Source organism: Oryctolagus cuniculus, chromosome X (genome assembly GCF_051225735.1).
Source record: "Oryctolagus cuniculus isolate XC-2025 breed Fujian yellow rabbit chromosome X, ASM5122573v1, whole genome shotgun sequence".
Classification (NCBI taxonomy): domain Eukaryota; kingdom Metazoa; phylum Chordata; class Mammalia; order Lagomorpha; family Leporidae; genus Oryctolagus; species Oryctolagus cuniculus.
Genome location: NC_142888.1, coordinates 32152108 through 32174496, shown reverse-complemented (window position 1 = coordinate 32174496; position 22389 = coordinate 32152108). Strand labels below are relative to the sequence as shown.

At 42.6% G+C, this 22389-nt stretch overlaps 1 protein-coding gene across 12 annotated transcripts in view; it reads right to left on the bottom strand.

The window, feature by feature from the left end:
* The window catches only part of JADE3 (jade family PHD finger 3), a 159767-nt gene that overhangs the window by 29223 nt on the left and 108155 nt on the right, over positions 1-22389 (bottom strand). The window lies entirely within an intron of this gene.

The following is a 22389-nucleotide window of genomic DNA, read 5'->3' as shown; positions in this document are numbered from 1 at the left end:
AAAGACAGCAATTAGGAACTACAACTAGGTCTCTTACATGGGTAGCAGGAATTCAAGCACTTGGGCCATTATCTGCTGCCTCCTAGGTACATTAGCAGAAAGCTGGATTGGAAGCAGAGGTAGAACTTGATCCCAGGCACTCTGCTACAGGATGCAGATATCTCAACTTGGAGGCTTAATCCACTGTGCCACAATGCCTGCTCTTATTATGATGATTATATGAAATAAAATGTTTAGCATAGTGTACAGTAAAAAGAAGTTCAATGTCATTGCTATAATTCTTATTATTTTCAATATATAGATGAGTTAAAGACAAGAATCCATGTAGTTAAACAAACTCCAGTCATAAATTCCACAGTCATAAATGTTACCAACCATCAGTCTGAGCCAGGGTAATACAATGAGGTAAAAGATTTCTACTGTTGTGTCAACTTCTCCAGGAAAACTCAGCAAATCCCTATTTCCCTTCACTCTTCCTGATACCTATACACATTACTATAAATATTCTCAAATTATACTAGTATATTTATTAAACCTCTGGAAGAAAACAAAGGACAATGCATTTATGACCTTGGGGTAGGCAAAGATATTTTAAGTAAGACACAAAAGCTATTGACCATAACGGTTAGAGATGGAAAAATCAAGCAAGAAAAGAAACAAAAAAGTTTTTCATGCCAACAACTTATCCTACAATTGATGGTTTAAATATTGCATGAAACATCAGAAGATATAACCAACAAGATATCTAGATTATATTTCCCGAAATTTCAAAGAACAGGATGGGCCATCAAAAAAATGAAAGACACATAATTATCACCATAAAATAATGGAAAAGAATTTACCTGAAAATTCTGGAGTGTCTTTACTTTAGAGTTATATGTACAGAAGGATTCATAAACAAACATTTTTATGAATACAAGTAAATAAATATATATATATAGGTATAATATATCCTAAAATATAGAGAATATTTCCTCCTAAAAATTCTCCCAAAAGCCCAGTTCTTTTTTTTTTAATTTATTTTTGATAGGTAGAGTTATAGACAGTGAGAGAGAGAGACAGAGAGAAAGGTCATCCCTCCGTTGGTTCACTCCACAAATGGCCACTACAGCTGGCGCTGCACAGATCCGAAGCCAGGAGCCTCCTCCTGGCCCCCCATGAGGGCGCAGGGGCCCAAGCACCTGGGCCATCCTCCACTGCTCTCCCGGGTGACAGCAGAGAGCTGGACTGGAAGAGGAGCAACCGGGACTAGAACCCAGTGCCCATATAGGATGCAGGCGCCACAGGTGGAGGATCAACCAAGTGAGCCACGGTGCCAGCCCCCTAAAAGCCCATTTCTAAATCATGTATCCTTATTAAAGTCAATACTATACACATTTATACATTTTAATTTTTCTATCATATGGAGGTTTTTTTTAAAAAAAGATTTTATTTATTTTACTTGAAAGTCAGAGCTAAACAGAGAGAGAAGGAGAGGCAGAGAGAGAGAGAGAGCGAGAGCGAGAGAGAGAGAGAGAGGTCTTCCATCCACTGGTTTACTCCCCATATGGATGCAATGGTCAGAGTTGCACTGATCTGAAGCCAGGAGCTAGGAGCTTCTTCCGGGTCTCCCACATGGGGGCAGGGTCCCAAGGACTTGGGCCATCTTCTACTGCTTTCCCAGGCCACAGCAGAGAGCTGGATCGGAAGTGGAGCAGCCAGACTCAAACCGGCACCCATATGGGATGCCGGCACTTCAGGCCAGGGCTTTAACCTGCTGCGCCACAGCACCGGCCCCCATAAACCCAAGTAAAAAGGACAAGACATACATATGAATTCTCCAGAGACTACAGGATTAAATATGCTGTTTTTCTTTGATGTTATGTTCTATAAAGTAATTACAGAATAATTTTTCAAGATTCACCTTTCTATAAAGGAAGACTATTTTGCTAATTATTCATCTCAATTGCCTCAAGTTCTACATGGAAGAAGTTACATTATAAATATTCTCAAATTAAACAAGTATGTTTATTTAGCTTCTGAAAAAAAGGAGAATATATTTATGACCTTGGGGTAGGCAAAGATATTTTAAATAAGACATAAAAGCTATTAACTATAAAGGAAGAGGTGGAAAAATCAAGTTAGAACATTTTTTTAATTGAAAGACACAATTAAGTACAGGCAATCCACGGAAGAGAAGAAATTGGCAATCATATATAAAGAAAGGACTTATATCTGCATATTATATATATATATATATATAAAACTGTTATGAGTCAATTAGAAAAACAATTCAATTAAAAACAAGACAAAACCTTGAATAGACAGTTAAGGATATCCACGTGGCAAACAAATTTTTGAAAGGTTCTCACCTTTATTGGTTGTCACAGAAATGCAAATTGAAATCATAATCACTATGATCTACCAGCATGGCTAGACTTAAAAAGACTGACCCCAAATTGACAATGCCAAGTGCTACTGAAGAAGCAGATCAGAGACACCTTTCATATATGCTGTTGGTGGGGCAGTATGAACTGACATAATCACTTTGGCAGCAGATGTTACAGCTGAACATGTGCAAACCTGGTGACCTAGCAAATCTACTTCTGGGTATATTATTTAAAATACACACATATGAAAAAAAAAACACACACACACAAAGGCTCATATCAGTGTTTTTACAAAAGCTGAAAACCCAAATATCTATGGAGGGCAGAATGGGTAAATAAAATGTGGCATAGTCACATAACATAATGTGATATAGATTATCACTGTATTATTAGTAGTATCACTGACCAACAAAAGCTCATAAGCTGGGCAATTTTGTCAGGATAAGTATCACTTTTAATTTGGATTTTTGAGAGTAACCAATTGTAGTACTAGCTTTATGGATGAATGGTCTTTGGTGGAAGGATCCACGATCACAGCTGCTTAGCTCTACAGAGAGAAAGCCTATTCATTCTTCATGGTGTGCCAGAGTGGCTGGAATACCTCTGGCTCATATGGACACTGCTGTCACTGAGGTGGCAATAAAGGAAACTGCCACCACTCTAACTTGATCTATGGCCTTCTCCAGTGTCTTAGGCACAATGATCTATCAGTGTCTCTTCAGTTGATTTAAACATTTGGTAAGTACAGACTACGCTACAGTTTCTAAGTAGATTAGAATTACTTGGTTTTTACACAGAGAGAGAAGGAGAGGCAGAGAGAGAGAGAGAGAGAGAGAGAGAGAGAGAGAGAGAGAGGTCTTCCATCCACTGGTTCACTCCCCAGATGAAATGAGCCATCTTTCACTGCTTTCCCAGGCCATAGCAGAGAGCTGGATTGGAAGTAAAGCAGTCGGGACTTGAACCGGTACCCATATGGGATGCTGGCACCACAGACGGTGGCTTTACCCACTATGCCACAGTGCTGGCCCCATGCAGCTGTAACTTTGTCTTTTCAGTTTTTCAGGTGAAAATCCTTAACATCATCTTTCATTCTTAATTGTCTTATATACCATATTCAATATGTCAAGAAATCCTCCTACCTGTACTTTCAAAATATATCCAGATTTCATATAGTAAGTCAAAGGATTGATAAATGGGAGCACAAGCCAGTCTCCCACTCCACTGTATTGTACTTGGTCATCTAGGCCTCTCCCACCTCCCCCTGCTCTCCTTATTCCATTCTTCCTACACCTCCTTTCCTGTTCCATTTTAGGTAGCAGCACTTGATTTTCTACCACTCTTGCTTTCAATTATGAGAATTAAGTATGATGCACAATGTACAGAGCACTTTCCATACACATGTTTATCTTATTTCAAGTTTAAAGTAATTCTTTGTAAGTAGTTCAAGTTACTATTGCTGATAATAAATTCCTCCCAAACTTAGCATCTAGGGATTCTGTGGGTCAGACTTTCAGACAGGACACAGTATCATACTCAGGGATTCTGTGGGTCAGACTTTCAGACAGGACACAGTAGGGTTAGTTTCTCTGTTATACCACATCCAGGTCCTCATCTAGGAAGACTACTTTGAGGATGACTCCACAGCTAGGAGCTGGAACTGTTTGAAGGCTTACTCACTACTGATCTGACAGCCCATTCCTGGGCCAGATGCAAGTGGTCTGTCCATGTAGTTTGGCTTTCTTACAAGCCTGACAACCTCAGCACAGTCAGACCAGACTTTTTACAGGCTTCAGGCACAGGATTCTAGGAGTGCATGTTTCTGCAAATCAAGTGTAAGTTGCCTTCCATTTTATGATCCAGCCTTGCAGGTCTCATAACATCACTTCTGTTGGTCTATCACAAGCGCTCCCTTATTCAAGAGGAGAAATAGACTTCACCACTTGATGAGACAGAGGCAAAGTAACAGTGTAGAAGAACATTGGAATTTGGAAGAAAACTGTCTGTCAGAGAGTTTGTAATTGTCCTTTGTTTCCTAAGTTGAGTCATGGAGGCTTGGAGAGAAATAGTTATCCCAAGGTGGCAAGATTAAAAAGGGCCATCTTACAAGGTTATACCTGAAGATATTACTACAAGGGGCAACTAACTAGTTTTTATTTTATTTATTTTCATTTTATGTTATGGGTAGAGTGATGAAATGTTCCATCCACTGGTGCACTCCACAAATGCCTGTATCATCCAGGCTTAGGCCAAGCTGAAGCCAGGAGCCCAGAACTTAATCTGGGACTCTTACATGAGTGGCAAGGACCCACGTATTTGAGTCATCATCTGCTATCTCCCAGGGTGTGCATTAGCAGGAAACTGGATCAGAACTAAAGGAGCTGGGGGCCGGCGCTGTGGCGCAGTGGGTTGACGCCCTGGCCTGAAGTGCCGGCTCGTGTGCTAGCTGCTCCTCTTTCAATCCAGCTCTCTGCTATGGCCTGAGAAAGCAGTAGAAGATGGGCCAAGTCCTTGGGCCCCTGCACCCACGTGGGAGACCCAGAAGAAGCTCCTGGCTCCTGGCTTTGGATTGGCACAGCTCTGGCTATTGTGGCCAACTGGGGAATAAACCAGCGGATGGAAGACCCTTCTCTCTGCCTCTCCTTCTCTCTCTGTTTAACTCTGACTTTCAAATAAATAATAAATACATCTTAAAAAAATATGAGATTTCTGGGGTTGGTGATGTGGCTCAGCAGGTTAAAGCCATGGCCTGCAGTGCCAGCACCCCATATGGATGCTGGTTCAAGTTCTGGCTGCTCCACTTCCCACCTAGCTCCCTGCTAATGCGCCTGGGCAAGCAGTAGAAGATGGCCAAAGTGCTTGGGCCCCTGCACTCACATGGGAGACCTGGAAGAAGCTCCTGGCTCCTGGCTTTGGCCTGGCCTGGCTTGAGTCAATGCAGCCATTTGGGGAGTGAACCAGCAGGTGGAAGATCCTCTCTCTCTCTGCCTCTCAAATCAATCAATCAATTTAAAAAAAGTCTGAGAGTTCTACTGGAAACCCAAGTGTTCTGCTCTCCATAGCCCAATAAGTTCTGAGTCCACATTTCAAGGGGATATAGGATATAGGAGGTCTGTCTTTATATCCAATTATTTCCTCTTTCAGCTTCATCAGTGACACAGAAATATATGAAGATATATTGCTAAGTGAAAAAAGTTAAAGAATGATCCCATTTATACATACTACACAGTTAATGTTCTGTACTGTTTTTGTTTTTATAAGTCAATAATTCATCTACTTTAAAATACACAACTGAGGTGGATGTTTAGTGTAGCAGTTAAGCCAGTGCTTGGGACACTCATGTCCCATATCAGAATGCCTGGCTTTGAGTCTACATTCTAGCTTCCCACTAATACACACCTTGGGAAGCAGCAGGTGATTGTTGAAGTACTTGGTTCTTGTTACTCATTGGGGGACCTGGACTGAATTCCAGGCTCCTGGCTTCAGCTTGGCTGTTGCGGGCATTTGGGAAGTGAGCCAATGGACATAAGATTTCTTTCTGTCACCCTCCCTCCCTTCTCCATCTCTTTGCTTTTCATATAAATAAATACTAAAAACCATGCAAACATACAGTAAATCAGAGTATAATTTATAATGCATATCTGCTTTCAAGAAAAAAAATGTAACTTTTCATTCCATTGGAATCTTACTGCAATATAAACTAATGCAAATACATAAATGAAAACAAAAAATATCTAAAAGTTATTGCTTTCTATTATCTTAAAAACAGCTGAGATTTAAAAAAAAATGATTTATTTATTTATTTTAAAGTCAGAGTTACAGAGAGAAAGATCTTCTATCTGCTGGTTTACTCCCCAGATGGCCCGAATGGCTGGGGCTGGGCCAAGCTGAAGCCAGGAGTTTTATTCATATCTCCTACATGGGTGGCAAGATCCCAAACACTTGGGCCATTTTCCACTGCTTTTCCCGGGCCATTAGCAAGGAGCTGGATTGGAAGTGGAGTGGCCAGGATGTGAACTGGCACCCAAATGGGATACCTGTTACACTACAACAATAGCCCCTTGAGGTTTTTTTTTTAACATTTTATTTTTATTTGTGTGAAAGGCAGAGAGACAGAGAAAGATACCTTCCATCCGTTGGTACACTCTTCAAATGCCTGCAACAGCCAGGGCTGGGCCAGGCTGAAACCAGGAGCCTTGAACTCAATCTGAATCTTCCACGTGGGAGGCAGGGATTCAGGTAACCAAGCCATTGCTTGCTGGTACTCTGGGTGTGCCATTAGCAGGAAGTTGGAATTAGGAGTGGGGCTGGGAACTTGAACCCAGGCTCTATGCTACAAGATGCAGGCCTCCCAAGCAACATCCTAACTGCTTTGCCAAACTGTCCACCCCTGTTTATTATTGATTAATGTCAAAACCATCCATAGTCTACGTAGAAACATGTAATGAGGTAAACAACATCTTTGTTGAAATAACTTTTAAAAAATTCCTTGTGGTACTAAGCAGCCTCACCTAAGTGCAAACTAGCTATGTAATTCTTTGCACTCCTCCCCTCAGTCACCACATTCCACTACACTAAAAGAGAAATTGCAGAAAGGCCAGTGAAACAAAGGGAAAAATCTAGTCTGAAAGCCAGAACAAGGATTTTTAAACGATTTGCTCCATAATCTCTTGTATCTTCCCCCTTTTCATTACTATAGTATGAGTAGAGTAATTCTAACACCCAACATCAGGTCAATTAATTCATATACATCCAAAATGAATTACTTCAGTAAATCCACTAGGAAAAAAATACTAAAGCATTTTTGACAACCTTATGGATTAGGCTGTAAGTACAAAACAGATAGGTACTTCAATTTGAAGCATTAAAAACTTTGAGAATTAAACCCTTCTGCTGGGGTCAGTGCTGTGGTGCAGTGGGTTAAAGTCCTGGCCTGAAGTACTGGCATCCCATATGGGCGCCGGTTCTAGTCTGGCTGTTCCTTTTCTGATCTAGCTCTCTGCTGTGGCCTGGGAAAGCAGTAGAAGATGGCCCAAGTCCTTGGGCCCCTGCAACCGTGTGGGAGACCCGGAAGAGGCTTCCGCCTTCGGATCGGCGCAGCTCCGGCCGTTGCAGCCATCTGGGGAGTGAACAGGTGGATGAAAGACCTTTCTCTCTGTCTCTACCTCTCTCTGTAACTCTGTTTTTAAAATAAATAAAATAAATCTTAAAAAAAAACCCTTCTGCTTCTTTGTAAAAACTTATTAAGGGTACAATGCTTGTCTCCTTTCCATTGTATAACTTATAAAACAGAATAAGTACCTTTTCTATCCCTTTGCAAAATGTCATGTTACTTACTAAGTTTGGATCAGCTTCCAATATTTTGTTCTTTGTGCTTTAAATGTTGTATAATATTTACAAGAGCTTAATGTGCAATTTTACACTGGTATCATATCCTCTGAGACACCTTCATCCTTTTTATCATGATCACTTTATTTATGTCAACAAGGTGATCTTCCTTAAGTTCTTATGGCTGCAAATCTAGAGTTCCTCAAGTGGCAGAATATGTCCATATTCCCATGGTTAGTTTTTTCTTCTACATTTCATTTACATTTGATTCAAGTGTCTCTTTGAGCATGATTACTTTCCACTTCTTTAAATGTTTGGTAGAATTTTCCAGTGAAATCAAATGGGACTGGAAGTATTTTTAGGGGGAGTTTAAAATTAAAATTTTAATTTTGGGGCTTGCATGACTCAGCAGGTTATGCCACCACTTGCAATGTCACCATCTTAATTGGAAGATGGTTAGAGTTTAGACTTCTCTGCTTCCAATTCAGCTTCCTGTTAGTGCACCTGGGAAGGCAGCAGAGCATGGCCCAAGTACTTGGGCCCCGGCAATCAATGTGGGAGACCTGAATGGAGTTCCTGGCTTCTGGCTTCAGCCTGGCCCAGACCTGGCTGTTACGGGTATTTGGGGAGTGAACCAGCAGATGGAAGACCTCTCCCTGTCACTCTGCCTTCCAAATAATAAAGAAATAGGTAAATATTTTTAAAAATCCAAATATATACTGTTTTAAAGGAAACATATTTAAAATATAAGTAGGATTTAAGTAAAATGAAGTAGGATAAAGTAAAATAAAGAAAATATATGATGCAAATATTACTCAAAAAGAGTGACTATATTAACATCAAATAAAGTAGACGTCATAGTAAAAAAAAAGTTACCAGGGATGGAGAGAAACAGTATATAATCATAAAAGAACCACTGCACCAAGAAGTTGTCACAGTCATAAATGTATGTGCACCAAACAAGATTACTGCAAAATATGTGAGGACAAACCTGTTGAATTCAAAAGGTGAAATGGACAAATCCACAATTATAGTTGGGAACTTTAACCTCTTTCAGTAATTCACAGAGCCAGCAGACAGAAAATCATCCAGTATACTGAAGAAAAATAAAGATACAGGACACAACAACCTATCAACTAAGAGGACTGACTGAATTGATCCACCAACAGCAGCAGCAGCATACACACTAGTTATAAGCACCCATGGAAAATGCGTTGTGATAGAGCATATCCTGGGCCATAAAATAAACCTAAACAAATTTAAATGAATTGTAATCATATAGTGTGTGCTCTGATTACAATAATAAAAATTAGTAATCAATAACAGAAAGATAAGAAACTAACATTTTTGAAAAATCTGTGGGTGAAAAAGAAATCTCAAGTTGAAGTAAAAAATAGATTAAGGGAGCTGGCACTGTGGCATAGTGGGCTAAGCCTCTACCGGCAGTGCCAGCATCCCATATGGGCACCAGTTCTAGCCCTGGATGCTCCTCTCCTGATATAGCTCTCTTCTATGGCCTCGGAAAGCAATAGAAGATGGCGCCCACGCACCAGTGTGGGAGACCTGGAAGAAGCTCCTGGCTCCTGGCTTTGGATCAGCCCAGCTCTGGCCATTGCAGCCATTTAGGGATTGAACCAGTGGATGGAGGACCTTTCTCTCTGTCTCTCCCACTCTCTGTCTGTAACCATACCTCTCAAAAAAATAGATAAATAGATAAAAATTTAAAAAATAAAGATAATGAAAATAAAAACATGAGAATGCATCAAAATTTGTAAAACAGCTAAAGCAATACTGAGAAGGAAATTTATAGCACTAAATGCTTACACTGGAAAAGAGGGAAAGTTTCAAAATAACAAGCTAAGGTTTTAAGAAAGTAAAAAAAAAGAGCAAAATAAACTCAAAAGTAAGCAGACGGATGGGAATAACAAACATAAAAGCAAAAATCAGTAAGATTAAAACCAGAATAATAGAAAAAATAATAAAATGACTCTGTGAAATGATCAATATAACTCATGAACCTGTAGCAAGAGAGAAAAGGAGATAAAAATTTCTAACATCAGGAATGAGAGGGATTTTATGTTTTTTTACTTGTTCCAGGTGTGTTTGTAATTGTTCACTGAAGCATCTTTTTTTTCCCTTGAAGCATCTTTATTATGGCTGCTTTATTATCTTAAATAATTCCAATATCTCTGTTATCTTAGTGTATCTTGTTTGATCAGGTTGAGTTCTTGTTATTCTTGGTATGATGAAAAGTTTTGAAATTGAAACCTGGACATTCTGAGTATTACGAGACTCTGGATCTTATTTAAGCCTTCAGTTTTGGCTGGTTTCCTGTGACACAAATCTGGCTAGAGATTAGGGTAAAGGTAGGAGACATTTCCCTGTTAACAGCCAAGTAGTTATAGAAGTTCACTATTTGGCCTGTGTCAACCTCTGAGAGCAGGGACTCCCTTTTACTGCTGGGTGGGCCCAAAAGTTCTGGCTCCCCATTAGGACTCCACTGATATTTCCCCAAGATTGCTTTTCTTTTTTTTTTTTTAAGATTTTATTTATTTATTTGAGAGGTAGAGTTATAGATAGTGAGAGGGGGGTCTTCCTTCTGTTGCTTCACTCCCAGATGGCTGTGATGGCCAGAGCTGTACCGATTCGAAGCCAGGAGCCAGGTGCTTCTTCCTGGTCTTCCATGCAGGTGCAGGAGCCCAAGGACTTGGGCCATCTTCTACTGCTTTCCCAGGCCATAGCAGAGAGCTTGGTTGGAAGAGGGGCAGCTGGGACTAGAATCGACGCCCATATGTGATGCTGGCGCCGCAGGCGGAGGATTAACCTACTGCGCCACAGAACTGCCACCCCCCCACCCCCCCAGATTGCTTTTTGTCGCTCCCCCTCTTCGTGGAGGAACGACACAGGACCCTGCGCTGTTCTTTCGTCTGCTGGGCCCTCCCCAGGTTTGCTGCTGGTTCTTTCCGGGTTGGCTACTGTCCCTTCCACCTCCATGGAAGGGCGGTTCCCCCTGGCCACTTTCCCCACTTCTGCAGGGGAGCGGCACACCGCCGGCCGGCTCTCTCGGGGGCTGCACAGGTGTTCCCTTAGATGTTCCTGGTGCATGCCGTCTCTCTCCTCCTTTATAGTCCTCCTCTGCCAATCCCAACTCGGCTGCCCACACGCCGAGTACGCTGCTCTCCTCCAATCAGGAGCAAGTCCTACAGTTTATTGGCTGAACTGGAGGCAGCTGTGTAGAAGCTGTTTTCTCCTCTCCCAGCGCCATATTGTGGGAGAGCAGATGCATAGAATAAGTCTTAATTCCAGTAACTTAGTCTAGTCCGAGTTGCTCCCCACACTTTTCTTATCAAATTTTTTTTTTTTTGGTATTCACTGCTTATTGTTTCTGGGCTGTCACTGTCTCCAGCGTCAAGTCTGTGAGCAAAAAGAAAACCAAGGAAATACACAGCTGTGTTGTTCCTCAGGTCTCAAGGACTGTACTGTTCTTCCTTCTCCTTGAGCTTTCAAGTCTTCTGTGAGTTTAATATAAAATTCTCAGGAGTTTTAGTCGTACTTAGTGGGAGGCACAGGGAAAAGTACCTCTAACTCTACCTTTCTGGAAGTGAAATTCTGGCAATGACTGTTAAATTTTAAAATGAAAGCTACAGAAGTAATGTTATGAGTAATTATATACACATACATTTGACAGAACAAACAAACAAAGCCTTTAAAACACAAATTATCAAAAATCACCAGTAGGGAGTAAAGCCCTGTAACTTAAAAAAAATCATTTATGTAAAAGAGTGATAGAGAGGGATGAAGGAAGAGAGAGATATCAATTGATGGATTTCATCTACTGGTTCAGTCCCCAAAAGGCCACAATAGCTAGAACTCGGCCAGGCTCTAGCTAGGATCCAGGAACTTTGTCCCAGTCTCTCAGGTGGGTAGCAGGGATCCAAGCACCAGGGGCATCCACTGCTGCTTTCTCTGGCGCATCAGCAGAGAACTAGATCAGACACAGACTAGCAAAGACTTGAACAGGCTCTGATAGGTACGCCAGCATTGCAAATGGCAATGCCACAATGCTGACCCTATTGAAGAAACTCCCAAAAGAGAAGTCTCCAATCCCAGAGTGTTTTACTGTAGAACTTTGCCAAACCATTTTAATAATTATCAAGGAACCCTGGCTACCCTGTAGGCAGGATGCAGCTCACTCTCGGCAGTAATCAGAGCCTAGCCAGGAGGAAGGTATTGGAAAAGCCTCCATCTTATCTCTTGACATGTGGATGTGCTTTTAAGGTATTTTTTTGGGAGGGAGGATGCTGCTCCTTCGTACGCGGAGGAGCCGCACCGGAACGGACGCTTGTTGTTCCCCTTTTTTACAAGTCCTTTCTATAGTAAAGTAAGAATAAGTAAACAGCGAACTCCCAAAGCAAGAATGAGTAGAGAGAAACGAGAAAGAACGAAGCAAGGAACTTCCCCGCGAACTCTCCAACGCACTCTCCAACCAACCCACACCACCATGCCGTCTCTCTCCTCCTATATAGTCCTCTCCACCAATCCGTGCTCTGCTACCCACACGCTGAGCACGCTGCTCTCCTCCAATCAGGAGCAGCTCCTGCAGCTTGTCAAGTTGGTGAGAGGCAGCTGGGTAGAAGCTGTTTGCTCCTCTCCCAGCGCCATATTGTGGGAGAGCAGATGTATAGAATAAGTCTTAATTCCAGTAACAGTCTAGTCCGAGTTGCTCCCCACAGGAGGAAAAGAGTGGGCAACAAGAGAACTGGCAGGTATTCTGTGGGTGTGATAAGGGTGACATCTACCCATGTGCCCCTTCCCTGCCATCTGGGACTTATCACTGACTTTGCAAGGCCAGGGAACCAGCTTGCCAGAGAGTAGAGAGTTCTCACCTCCCAGGGAGAGTCTAAAATGACTTTCCCCAACTATTTTTGGGATAGAGGGAGAGGAGTGGGCCCGGAGACAGGACTGAGGGTTACTGGCCTCCCAGACGAAATTCAACCAGGTTTGAGTGTCTTCAAAGGACCTTCCTAATTTTCCTGTAATTTAGTTTTCACTCTGGAAAAAACTGTGGTGAACCTGTTTGGTCTACACACCTACAAGGCATGGGTTCAGTGTGGCGCCTACCCTGCAGAGCCTCCGTCCAGGCACCGAGTTGCCCTCCCCACCTCCACTCCTCCTCAGGCCCCAGGGCGCTGTCCAGGGCCGCTGGCAGCCACACTTACCGGTTCCACGTCAGCTGCCCCAGGCCTGCCTTAGCTTGGCTGCACAGCCCACATGATCCTTTGCAACGACAACTGGGAGTGGGGGGGGGGGCGGCTACCAAGCCCCTGCTGGAGGTAGAAGGAGCGGCAGCGGGGGCGGGGGGGAGGGTGTTGCAGGGTTTCCCCTGCCCTGCCCAGAGAGTGTGCAGAGCTCTGTCCTGGGTGAAGCCTGTGGTATTCCTAGGAGTAGGTAGAAATCTACTCTGGGGATTGCTAGGGTAGGCATGGCAGATAGGCTGCTGAAAGTGGGGTAGGCTGCTGAAGGTGAGAATAAAGGGATGGGAGAAAGGCAGATTTGGAGACTGGTAACTGAAGGCTGTAGAAGCTCAGAACACTCAGGACAGTGATGGAGGAAGGTTGTTGCATTGCTGAATGGGAGCACCTTGTGGGGGAGTGCAGGCAAAGACAATCCTTTCTTTTGATTCTGCTCATCCTCCAAGCCTACTAATGATGAAAAGGATCCATGCTGTCAAATTCTTGTGAAGTTTCTAAAGGGTGGGACTTTTTATTTTGCATTTGAATTTTCACTCAGCAAATTTTTCTTTAAAGCTTTAAATTAAGTTTTTAAATTTTTATTTAAAAAAGATAAAATAATAGGCTAAAAAAAGAATTATCACTAATTCTGCACAATCTCCTCCCAAAAATGAAGAGGGGACAATTCTCTCCAACTAATTTTACAAGGCCATTATTACCCTGACATAACACCAGATTAAAATATTGCGAGAAAAGTACAAGCCAATATTCCTCAGGAACATAGACACAAAAATCCTCAACAAGGTATTAGCAAACCAAATCAAACAGTATATATAAGAAAAATGATAAGCCCTGACCAACTGGATGCAATGGACCCAATATGTCCCTCTAAAATCCTGTTGAAGCCCTAACCCCTACTGTGACTACTTGGAGAAAGGGCCTATATGGAGTAATTAAGATTAAATAAGGTCATAAAGGTGAGGACTTATGCAACAATGCTAGTCCTCAGGCTCTTTGTCTCTCCCTTTCTTTCCTCACCCATATCAAGGAAGGGCCATGGGAGCACACAGTAAGAAGGCAGTAATCAAGAGAGCTCTCATAGGTGCCAGCGCCATGACTCATTTGGTTGATCCTCCGCCTGCGGCACCGGCATCCCATGTGGGCGCTGGGTTCAAGTCCCGGTTGCTCCTCTTCCAGTCCAGCTCTCTGCTGTGGCCCGGGAAGGCAGTGGAGGATGGCCCAAGTGCTTGGGCCCCTGCACCCGCATGGGAGACCAGGAGGAAGCACCTGGCCCCTGGCTTCGGATCTGCGTAGCTCCAGCTGTAGCAGCCATTTAGGGGGTGAACCAATGGAAGGAAGACCTTTCTCTCTGTCTCTCTCTCTCACTGTCTAACTATCTGTCAAATAAAAAAGAGAGCCCTCAAACTATTGAACTCTGCAAGAATTTGATCTGGGACTTCCAGTCTCTAGAATTTTGAGAAATTTCTGTTGTTTAAGCTACCTAGCCTATGGAATTTTGTTATGGCAGTCTAACCTAATACATGGAGGTCTATCCCAGCAATGCAAGGCTGGCTCAATAATAAAAATTCAAACAATGTCATCTGTAACATAATAGGTTAAAGGAGAAAAAAATCACATGATCATTGATAAAGAAAGTATTTGATAAAACTCAATACCTATTAATGATAAAAGTACAATGAACTAGTAGAGAGGTGAACTTCCCCAACTTGATAAAGAATATCTAAAAAACACCCTACAATTCACATCATACTTAATATTAAACAACTGGATGTTTTTCCCTTAATATTGGGAATAAGGCAAGATGTCTGCTCACATCACTGCTATCAACACAGTACTGGAAGTATTTCTCACTATAATAAGGCAAGAAACAAAAGGTAAACAGGTTAGAAAGGAAGAAATAAAGCTGTGCTTATTTTCTGGTGACATGATGGTTCATAGAGAAAATCTCAAGGACTATTTTTTTTTGACATGCAGAGTGGACAGTGAGAGAGAGAGACAGAGAAAAAGGTCTTCCTTTTGCCGTTGGTTCACCCTCCAATGGCCGCCGCGGCCGGCGCGCTGCGGCCGGTGCACCGTGCTGATCCGATGGCAGGAGCCAGGAGTCAGGTGCTTTTCCTGGTCTCCCATGGGGTGCAGGGCCCAAGCACCTGGGCCATCCTCCACTGCACTCCCTGGCCACAGCAGAGAGCTGACCTGGAAGAGGGGCAACCGGGACAGAATCCGGCGCCCCGACCGGGACTAGAACCCGGTGTGCCGGCGCCGCTAGGCGGAGGATTACCCTAGTGAACCGTGGCGCCGGCCCTCAAGGACTATTTTTTTGAAAAATTGCCAGAACTACACAATTCAGCAAGTCTGCAGGGATAAAAGATAAACATACAAAAACTGACAATATTTGTACATACCAGCAGTGAATACATGGAAACCAAGTTAGAAATCTGGTACTATTAAAATTGTTCAAAAAATTTAGCACAAGTATAAATCTAGTGAAATATGTACAGGACTTCTTTGCTGAAAACTACGTAATACTGATGAAAGAAATCAAAGATAATGGGGTCTGGGCCGGCACTGTGGTGTAGTGGGCTAATAAGCCTCTACCTGCGGCACCAGCATCACCTACGGGCGCTGGTTTGAGTGCCGGCTGCTCCTCTCCCAATCCATCTCTCTGCTATGGCCTGGGAAAGCAGTAGAAGATGGCATGAGGAGGCTGGTTCTGTGGCGTAGCAGGTAAAGCTGCCGCCTTCAGTGCCAGCATCCCATATGGGCACTGGTTTGAGTCGTGGCTGCTCTAGTTCCAATCCAGCTCTCTACTATGGCTTGGGAAAGCAGTAGAAGATGGCCCAAGTCCTTATGCCCCTGCACCCATGTAAGAGACCCGGAAGAAGCTCCTGGCTCCTGGCTTCGGATCGATGCAGCTCCAGCTGTTAAAGCCATCTAGGGAGTGAACCAGTGGGTGGAAGACCTCTCTCTCTCTCTGCCTCTCTTTCTCTGAGTAACTCTGACTTTCAAGTAATTAAATAAAACTTTAAAAAAGAAGAAGAAGATGGCCCAAGTGCTTGGGCCCCTGCACCAGTGTGGGAGACTGGGAAGAAGCTTCTGGTTTCGGATCGGCGCAGCTCTGGCCATTGCGGCCAACTGGGGAGTGAACCAGCAGATGGAAGACCTCTCTCTCTCTCTGCCTCTCTGTAACTCCACCTCTCAAATAAATAAATACAATTTTTTAAAAAGAAGATGAGATCAGTGTTGTGATATAGCAGGTTAAGCCAGTGCTTGTGATGCCAGCATCACATATTGAAGTACTGGTTCAAGTCTTGCAGCCCCACTTCCAATTCAGCTTCCTGCTAATGTGCACGCTGGGACGCAGCAGGTGATGGCTCAAATAACTGGGTGTCACAGATTTCAGACTTGCCCAGCTGTGGTTTTTGGTAGCCATTTGGGAAGTGAACCGGTGGGTGGAAGTTCCCTCCCTCCAGCCCTGCCCTCTCTCCACCTGTCACTCTGCCTTTAAAATAAATCTTTTTTTAAAAAAAGATTTTATTTATGTATTTGAGAGATAGAGTGACAGAGAGAGGGAGAGACAGAGAAAGGTCTTCCATCTGTTGGTTTACTCTAAATGACAGCAAAGGTCAGAGAGGGGCCAATCCAAAGCCAGAAGCCAGGAGCTTTCTCTAGGTCTCCCATGCAAGTGCAGGGGCCCAAGCACTTGGACCATCTTCTGCTGTTTTCTTGGTGCACCTTAACAGGATTGGAAAACGAAAAGCTGGGACTAGAACCAGCACTCATATGGGATGCCAGCACTGCAGGTGGAAGCCCGTCCTACTATGCCACAACACCCGGCCCTATAAAAATAAATCTTAGGAGCTTGTGCTGTGGCATAGCAGGTAAATCCATCAGCATCCCATATGGGAGCCAGTTTGAGTCCCAGCTGCTCTACTTCTGATCCAGCTCCCTGCTGTGGCCTGGAAAAACAGTAGAAGATGGCCCAAGTCCTTGAGCCGCTGCGCCTGCACGGAGACCCAGAGGAAGCTCTTCAGATTGGCACAGCTCTGGCTGTTGTGGCCGGCCATCTGGGAAGAAAACCAGCGGATATAAGATCTCTCTCTGTCTCTTCCTGTTTCTCTCTCTCTCTTTCTCTCTTTGCCTCTCTATAACTCTGCTTTTCAAATAAATAAATAAATCTTTCAAAAAATCAAAGAAGATCCAAATAAATAAAAATCAGAAGGCTGAACATAGTAAGAATGCCAATTTTTCTCAAATGATAAAGGGTTAATGCAAGTCCTATGAAAATCCAGTAAGACTGTAGATATAGACACTTACAAAATTTGTATGGTAAGATAAATAATCTAGAAAAGCCACACTAATTTTGAAAAGAAGAAGAAAGTGGGAGGAATAAACTTATCTGATTTTGAACTTAGACCTAAACCTCACATCCTACACAATAGAAATTCAAACTGGATTATATGTTTAAATGCCAAATGTAAAGCTATAAAACTCTTTTTAAAAAAAGGACTTATTTATTTGAAAGGCAGAGTTACAGAGAGGCAGAGGCAGAGGGAAAGAGAGAGGTCTTCTATCCATTGGCCTACTCCCCAAATCACCACAATGGCTAGAGCTGAGCTGAGCTGATCTGAAGGCAGGAGCCAGAAGCCTCCTTGGGGTCCCCTATGTGAGTGCAGGGGTCCAAGAACCTAGGCCATCCTCTACTACCTTCCCAGTCCATAGCAGAGAGCTGGATCAGAAGTGGAACAGCCAGGTCCCCCACTGCAGGTGGCAGCTTTTACCTGCTATGCCACAGCACCGGCCCGGCCCCAATGAAAAACTCTTAAAGGGACACACAGGAGAAAATCTTTGGGACACAAGGCTAGGTGGGAAGTTCAGACAGGATATTAAAAGCATGATCCAAAAGAAATAAAATTTGGGGACTGGTGCTGTGGCATAGTGGGTAGAGCTGCCATCTGTGGTGCCAGTACGCCATATGGGCGCTGGTATGAGTCCCGGCTGCTTCATTTGTGATCCAGTTCCCTGTTAATGTGCTCTAGGAAAGCAGAAGATGGCCCAAGTGCTTGGGACCTTGCACTCATGTGGAAGACCCAGAAGAAGCTTTTGGCTCCTGGCTTTGGATTGGCCCAGCTCTAGCTGTTGCAGCCTTTTGGGGAGTGAACCAGTGGATGGAAGATCTCTCTCTCTCTCCCAGCCCCACCCCAGTTAACTATGCCTTTCAAATAAATGGAATAAATCTCAAAGAACATTTCAATAAAGTGAACTTCATCAAAATCACTGACTTTTATCCCTCTGTTAAGAGGATGAAATCTAATCCTCCGCCTGTGGCGCCAGTACCTTGGGTTCTAGTCCCGGTTGGGGCGCCAGATTCTGTTCTGGTTGCTCCTCTTCTAGTCCAGCTTTCTGCTGTGGCACGGGAAGGCAGTGGAGAATGGCCCAAGTGCTTGGGCCCTGGACCCACATGGGAGACCAGGAAGAAGCACCTGGCTCCTGGCTTCGGATTGGCATAGCACACTGGCCATAACAGCCATTTGGGGGGTGAACCCATGGAAGGAAGACCTTTCTCTCTGTCTCTCTCTCATTAACTCTGCCTGTCCAAAAAAAAAAAAAAAAAGACGAAAAAACCATCCATGATAGACTGGAAGAACATATTTGCAAACCACATAGTTGATTCAATAGATTCATGTACCAGATGTACAAATAACTGTCAAAACTATAGTAAAAGAATCCAATTAGAATGGGCAAAAAATAAGAAGATATATTTGATCAGAGTATATAGGATGGCAAATATGAAATCTTAAGACTAGGTCCTACATAAAAGGCCACTCTTGGAGTAATTTCACACCATGGGGTTAAATAAAGTTTGAACTTAAACAGAATTTAAAACTGTTAAACGATCAAATTTGATTTTGAGAATTTGATGAAGAACATAAAAACTAACTCTTCACCAATGTTCCAATACGATTTCATGTCACAAAGATTTATTTTAAGGAGGCCTACAAAATCCAAAAAGTAAAAATTATAAGACACAGTTTGGTCCCTGTATAATGATGACAGCTAAGGACAGCTGCAATAAACAGTTGTAATTGAAGAGATGAGCCATTTCAAACATAAAGTTTCAATGCTATATGAACTGAACCTCCAATATGGTTGATTCGCACTGAAAGCTAAAAGGAAAACCCAACGCAGTTGACAGAATTATGAAAATTTCCACACAATTCAGGAAATAAGATAAGCATATTTCATAACAATTATGCTCAAAGTGTTATTCTCAGACTAGCAGTATCAGCATCATGTAGAAAGTTGTTAGAGATGCAAATTCTGAGGTATCACACCTCAGATCTATTGAACCAAAAGCTCTAGGGGTAGGGTTAAGAAGGCTAACAAGCTCTCTAGGTAATTATACACTCCAAAATTTGAGAATCACTGCTCCACAGGGAAGGCTATATATTATGGTAGGATTCTTATTGATGCCCTCTAAAAAACAGGAATTACAAAGAAAACGTGGTACATACATACAATGGAATACTGCTCAGCCATAAAATGGATGAAATCTTGTAATTTTCAACAACATGGATGGAACTTGGGTCACTATTTAAGTGAAATAAGTCAAACACAAAAAGACAATTATCATATAATCTCACTCTCATGTGGAGTCTAGAAAACTGGTGATATCACAGAAATTAATGGTGGTTACCACAGCTGGGGAAGAGGAGACAGGGAAAGGTTTATTAATGGGTACAGGCGGGCTGGTGTTATGGCATAGCAGGTAAAGCCACCAGCTGCACCCATATCAGCACCAGTCTGAGACCTGTCTGCTCTGCTTCTGATCCTGCTCCCTGCTAATGTGCTTGGGAAGCAGCACAAGATATCCCAAGTGCTTGGGCCCCTGCACCCACGTGGAAGATCTGGAAGAAGTTTCTGACTCTTAACTTTGGCTTGGCCTATCCCCAGCTGTTGCATCAATTGGGGGAGTGAACTACCAGTTGGAAGACCTCTCTGTCTCTGTCTGTCTGTCTTTCTCTTACAGTTTCTTCCTCTCTCTGTGTAATTCTTTCAAATAAATAAATAAATATTTAAAAATGGGTACTGGGTCATAGCTAGATATGAATAAGAAGTTCTGAGGTTCAATTATAAAGAACAGTGACCACATACAATGTTAATATACTATATATTTCTCTCTACAAAAAAACCACCACCAATAAACTAGAAAATAGGATTTAGGATGTATTCATCATAAAGAAATGTTAAATGTTTGAAGAGATAAATATATTAAGGCTTATTGGACATTATATAATGCACACCTGTATCAAACCATCACTTGGTACCTCATAAACATGTATAATTTTTGTATGTCTGTTGAAAAATTTTTTAAACAAAAGATTAAGAAAAAATAGAAAACTATACACTATTTACTTATTTGAAATTCAGAGTTAGAGAGAGAGAGAGAGGTCTTCCACCCACTGGTTCACTCTCCAATTGGCCGCAAAGGCCGAAGCTGCGCCGATCCACAGCTAGGAGCCAGGACCTTCTTCCAGGTCTCCTACGTGGGTGCAGGGGCCCAAGGACTTGGGCCATCTTTTACTGCTTTCCCAGGCCATAGCAGAGAGTGGGATTGGAAGTGGAACAGCTGGGACTTGAACAGGCGCCCACTTGGGATGCCAGCACTGCAGGTAGCTGCTTTACCCATTACACCATGGCGCTGGTCCCAATACATTCTACTTACCAAGAGCAATCAGTTCAGGATTTCATTGAGAAATTAATATGATTAATAACTTAGTAGTATGTTAGTATTTTTTTTTATTTGACAGATAGAGACAGACAGTGACAGAGAGAGTCAGACAGAAAGGTCTTCCTTCCGTTGGTTCATCCCCCAAATGGCCGCTACAGCCGGAACTACACCGATCCGAAGCCAGGAGCCAGGTGCTTCCTCCTGGTCTACCATGCGGGTGCAGGGGCCCAAGCAATTGGGCCACAGCAGAGAGCTGGACTGGAAGAGGAGCAACTGGGACTAGAACCCAGCGCCCATATGGGATGCCGGCGCTGCAGGTAGAGGATTATCCAACTGAGCCATGGCGCTGACCCCAGTATTTTAGTATTAAAAGTTGAAATATGGGAAACAGAAGAGACTTAGCAAAAAAAAAATCAAAACACTTAAAAATATTCTAAATCTTCAAAACATATATTAGGATACCAAGACTTCATATGAATTAGAGACCATGCTTCTCCATTTTTGAGAACAAGAAGACTCTTCTAGTCCTAAACTTATTGTTCCTAAACTGTTGCTCCATTCTTGTTACCTGACTTATTTATGGTTCACTCATCAGACAGACACCATTTTAAAATAGTACAATGAACATTCTCTACTTATCTTCAATAATTAAAATCATTTTCAATGAATAAATAATTGATACTGACTTACCAACAAGATCACAGTCAAAATGTTAGCCGCTCTCAATAATAACCAGGGCTACTACATGGTATATAAATGCTTGAAAACATTTCAAAAAGCTCATGGAGAAATTAAAGTATGGGTTCATTTTGGTGGAAACAAGTGTTTTCTTCATAATACATGAAAAGTATGTATTATGAAAAAACTATTCATGGATTTCAAAATTTTTTGCACCAAAATAAACCCACACTTAACAAAATTCACTTATTTGAAATGCAGAGCGACAGAGAGTAAGAGAGGTATCTTCCATCTGCTGGTTCATTCTGGAAATGCCTAGAACAGCTGGGACTGGGCCAGGCCGAAATCAGGAGCCTGGAACTCTATCCAGGTCTGTCATGTGGGTGGCAGAGACTCAAGTATTTGAGCCATAATCTGCTGCCTTCTAAGACACATTAGCAGGAAGGTGGATTGGAAGTGGAGTAGCTGGAACTTGAATCAGGGTTCCCAAGGGGCAGGCAGCTTAACCTGCTGTGCCACAATATCTTCCACAAACTCATAACTCCATTTTCCACAAACTTCTAGAAGTACCCTCATATTAAGATCAAGGAAATGAAAATGCCTGACTCTTGGGTTCATTCATGATACTAGTCTGAGTTTTAGGAGGCAGGAAATGGTTTCTATGATGAACTGGTGAGGCTCAGAATATGTGTTAAGGGGGGCTGTGGAAGCTTTCTTTCACAACATATAAATAGCCTCTCTTTGGTGGATAGCTTGGACCTGGGTTTCTAGAAGTGATTTCACAAGAATTTCTGGAGCATGAGTAGGTTCGAAGTACCTGGAGATAGGAGCAGAAAATTCAAGGATGTTTATCTCTACCCTTTAAGAAACTGACATGTAGTAGTAATATATGCACAATTTCTCACAGAAATCAGCAGGTCTCATCAGTCCCTTTATCTAGTATTCTATATTCTATTCATTCATTCCTTAATTTTTTTATTCATGCCATACATTAGGTAAAACACTGAGTATACAGAGACCAGTACAAAAAAACAAG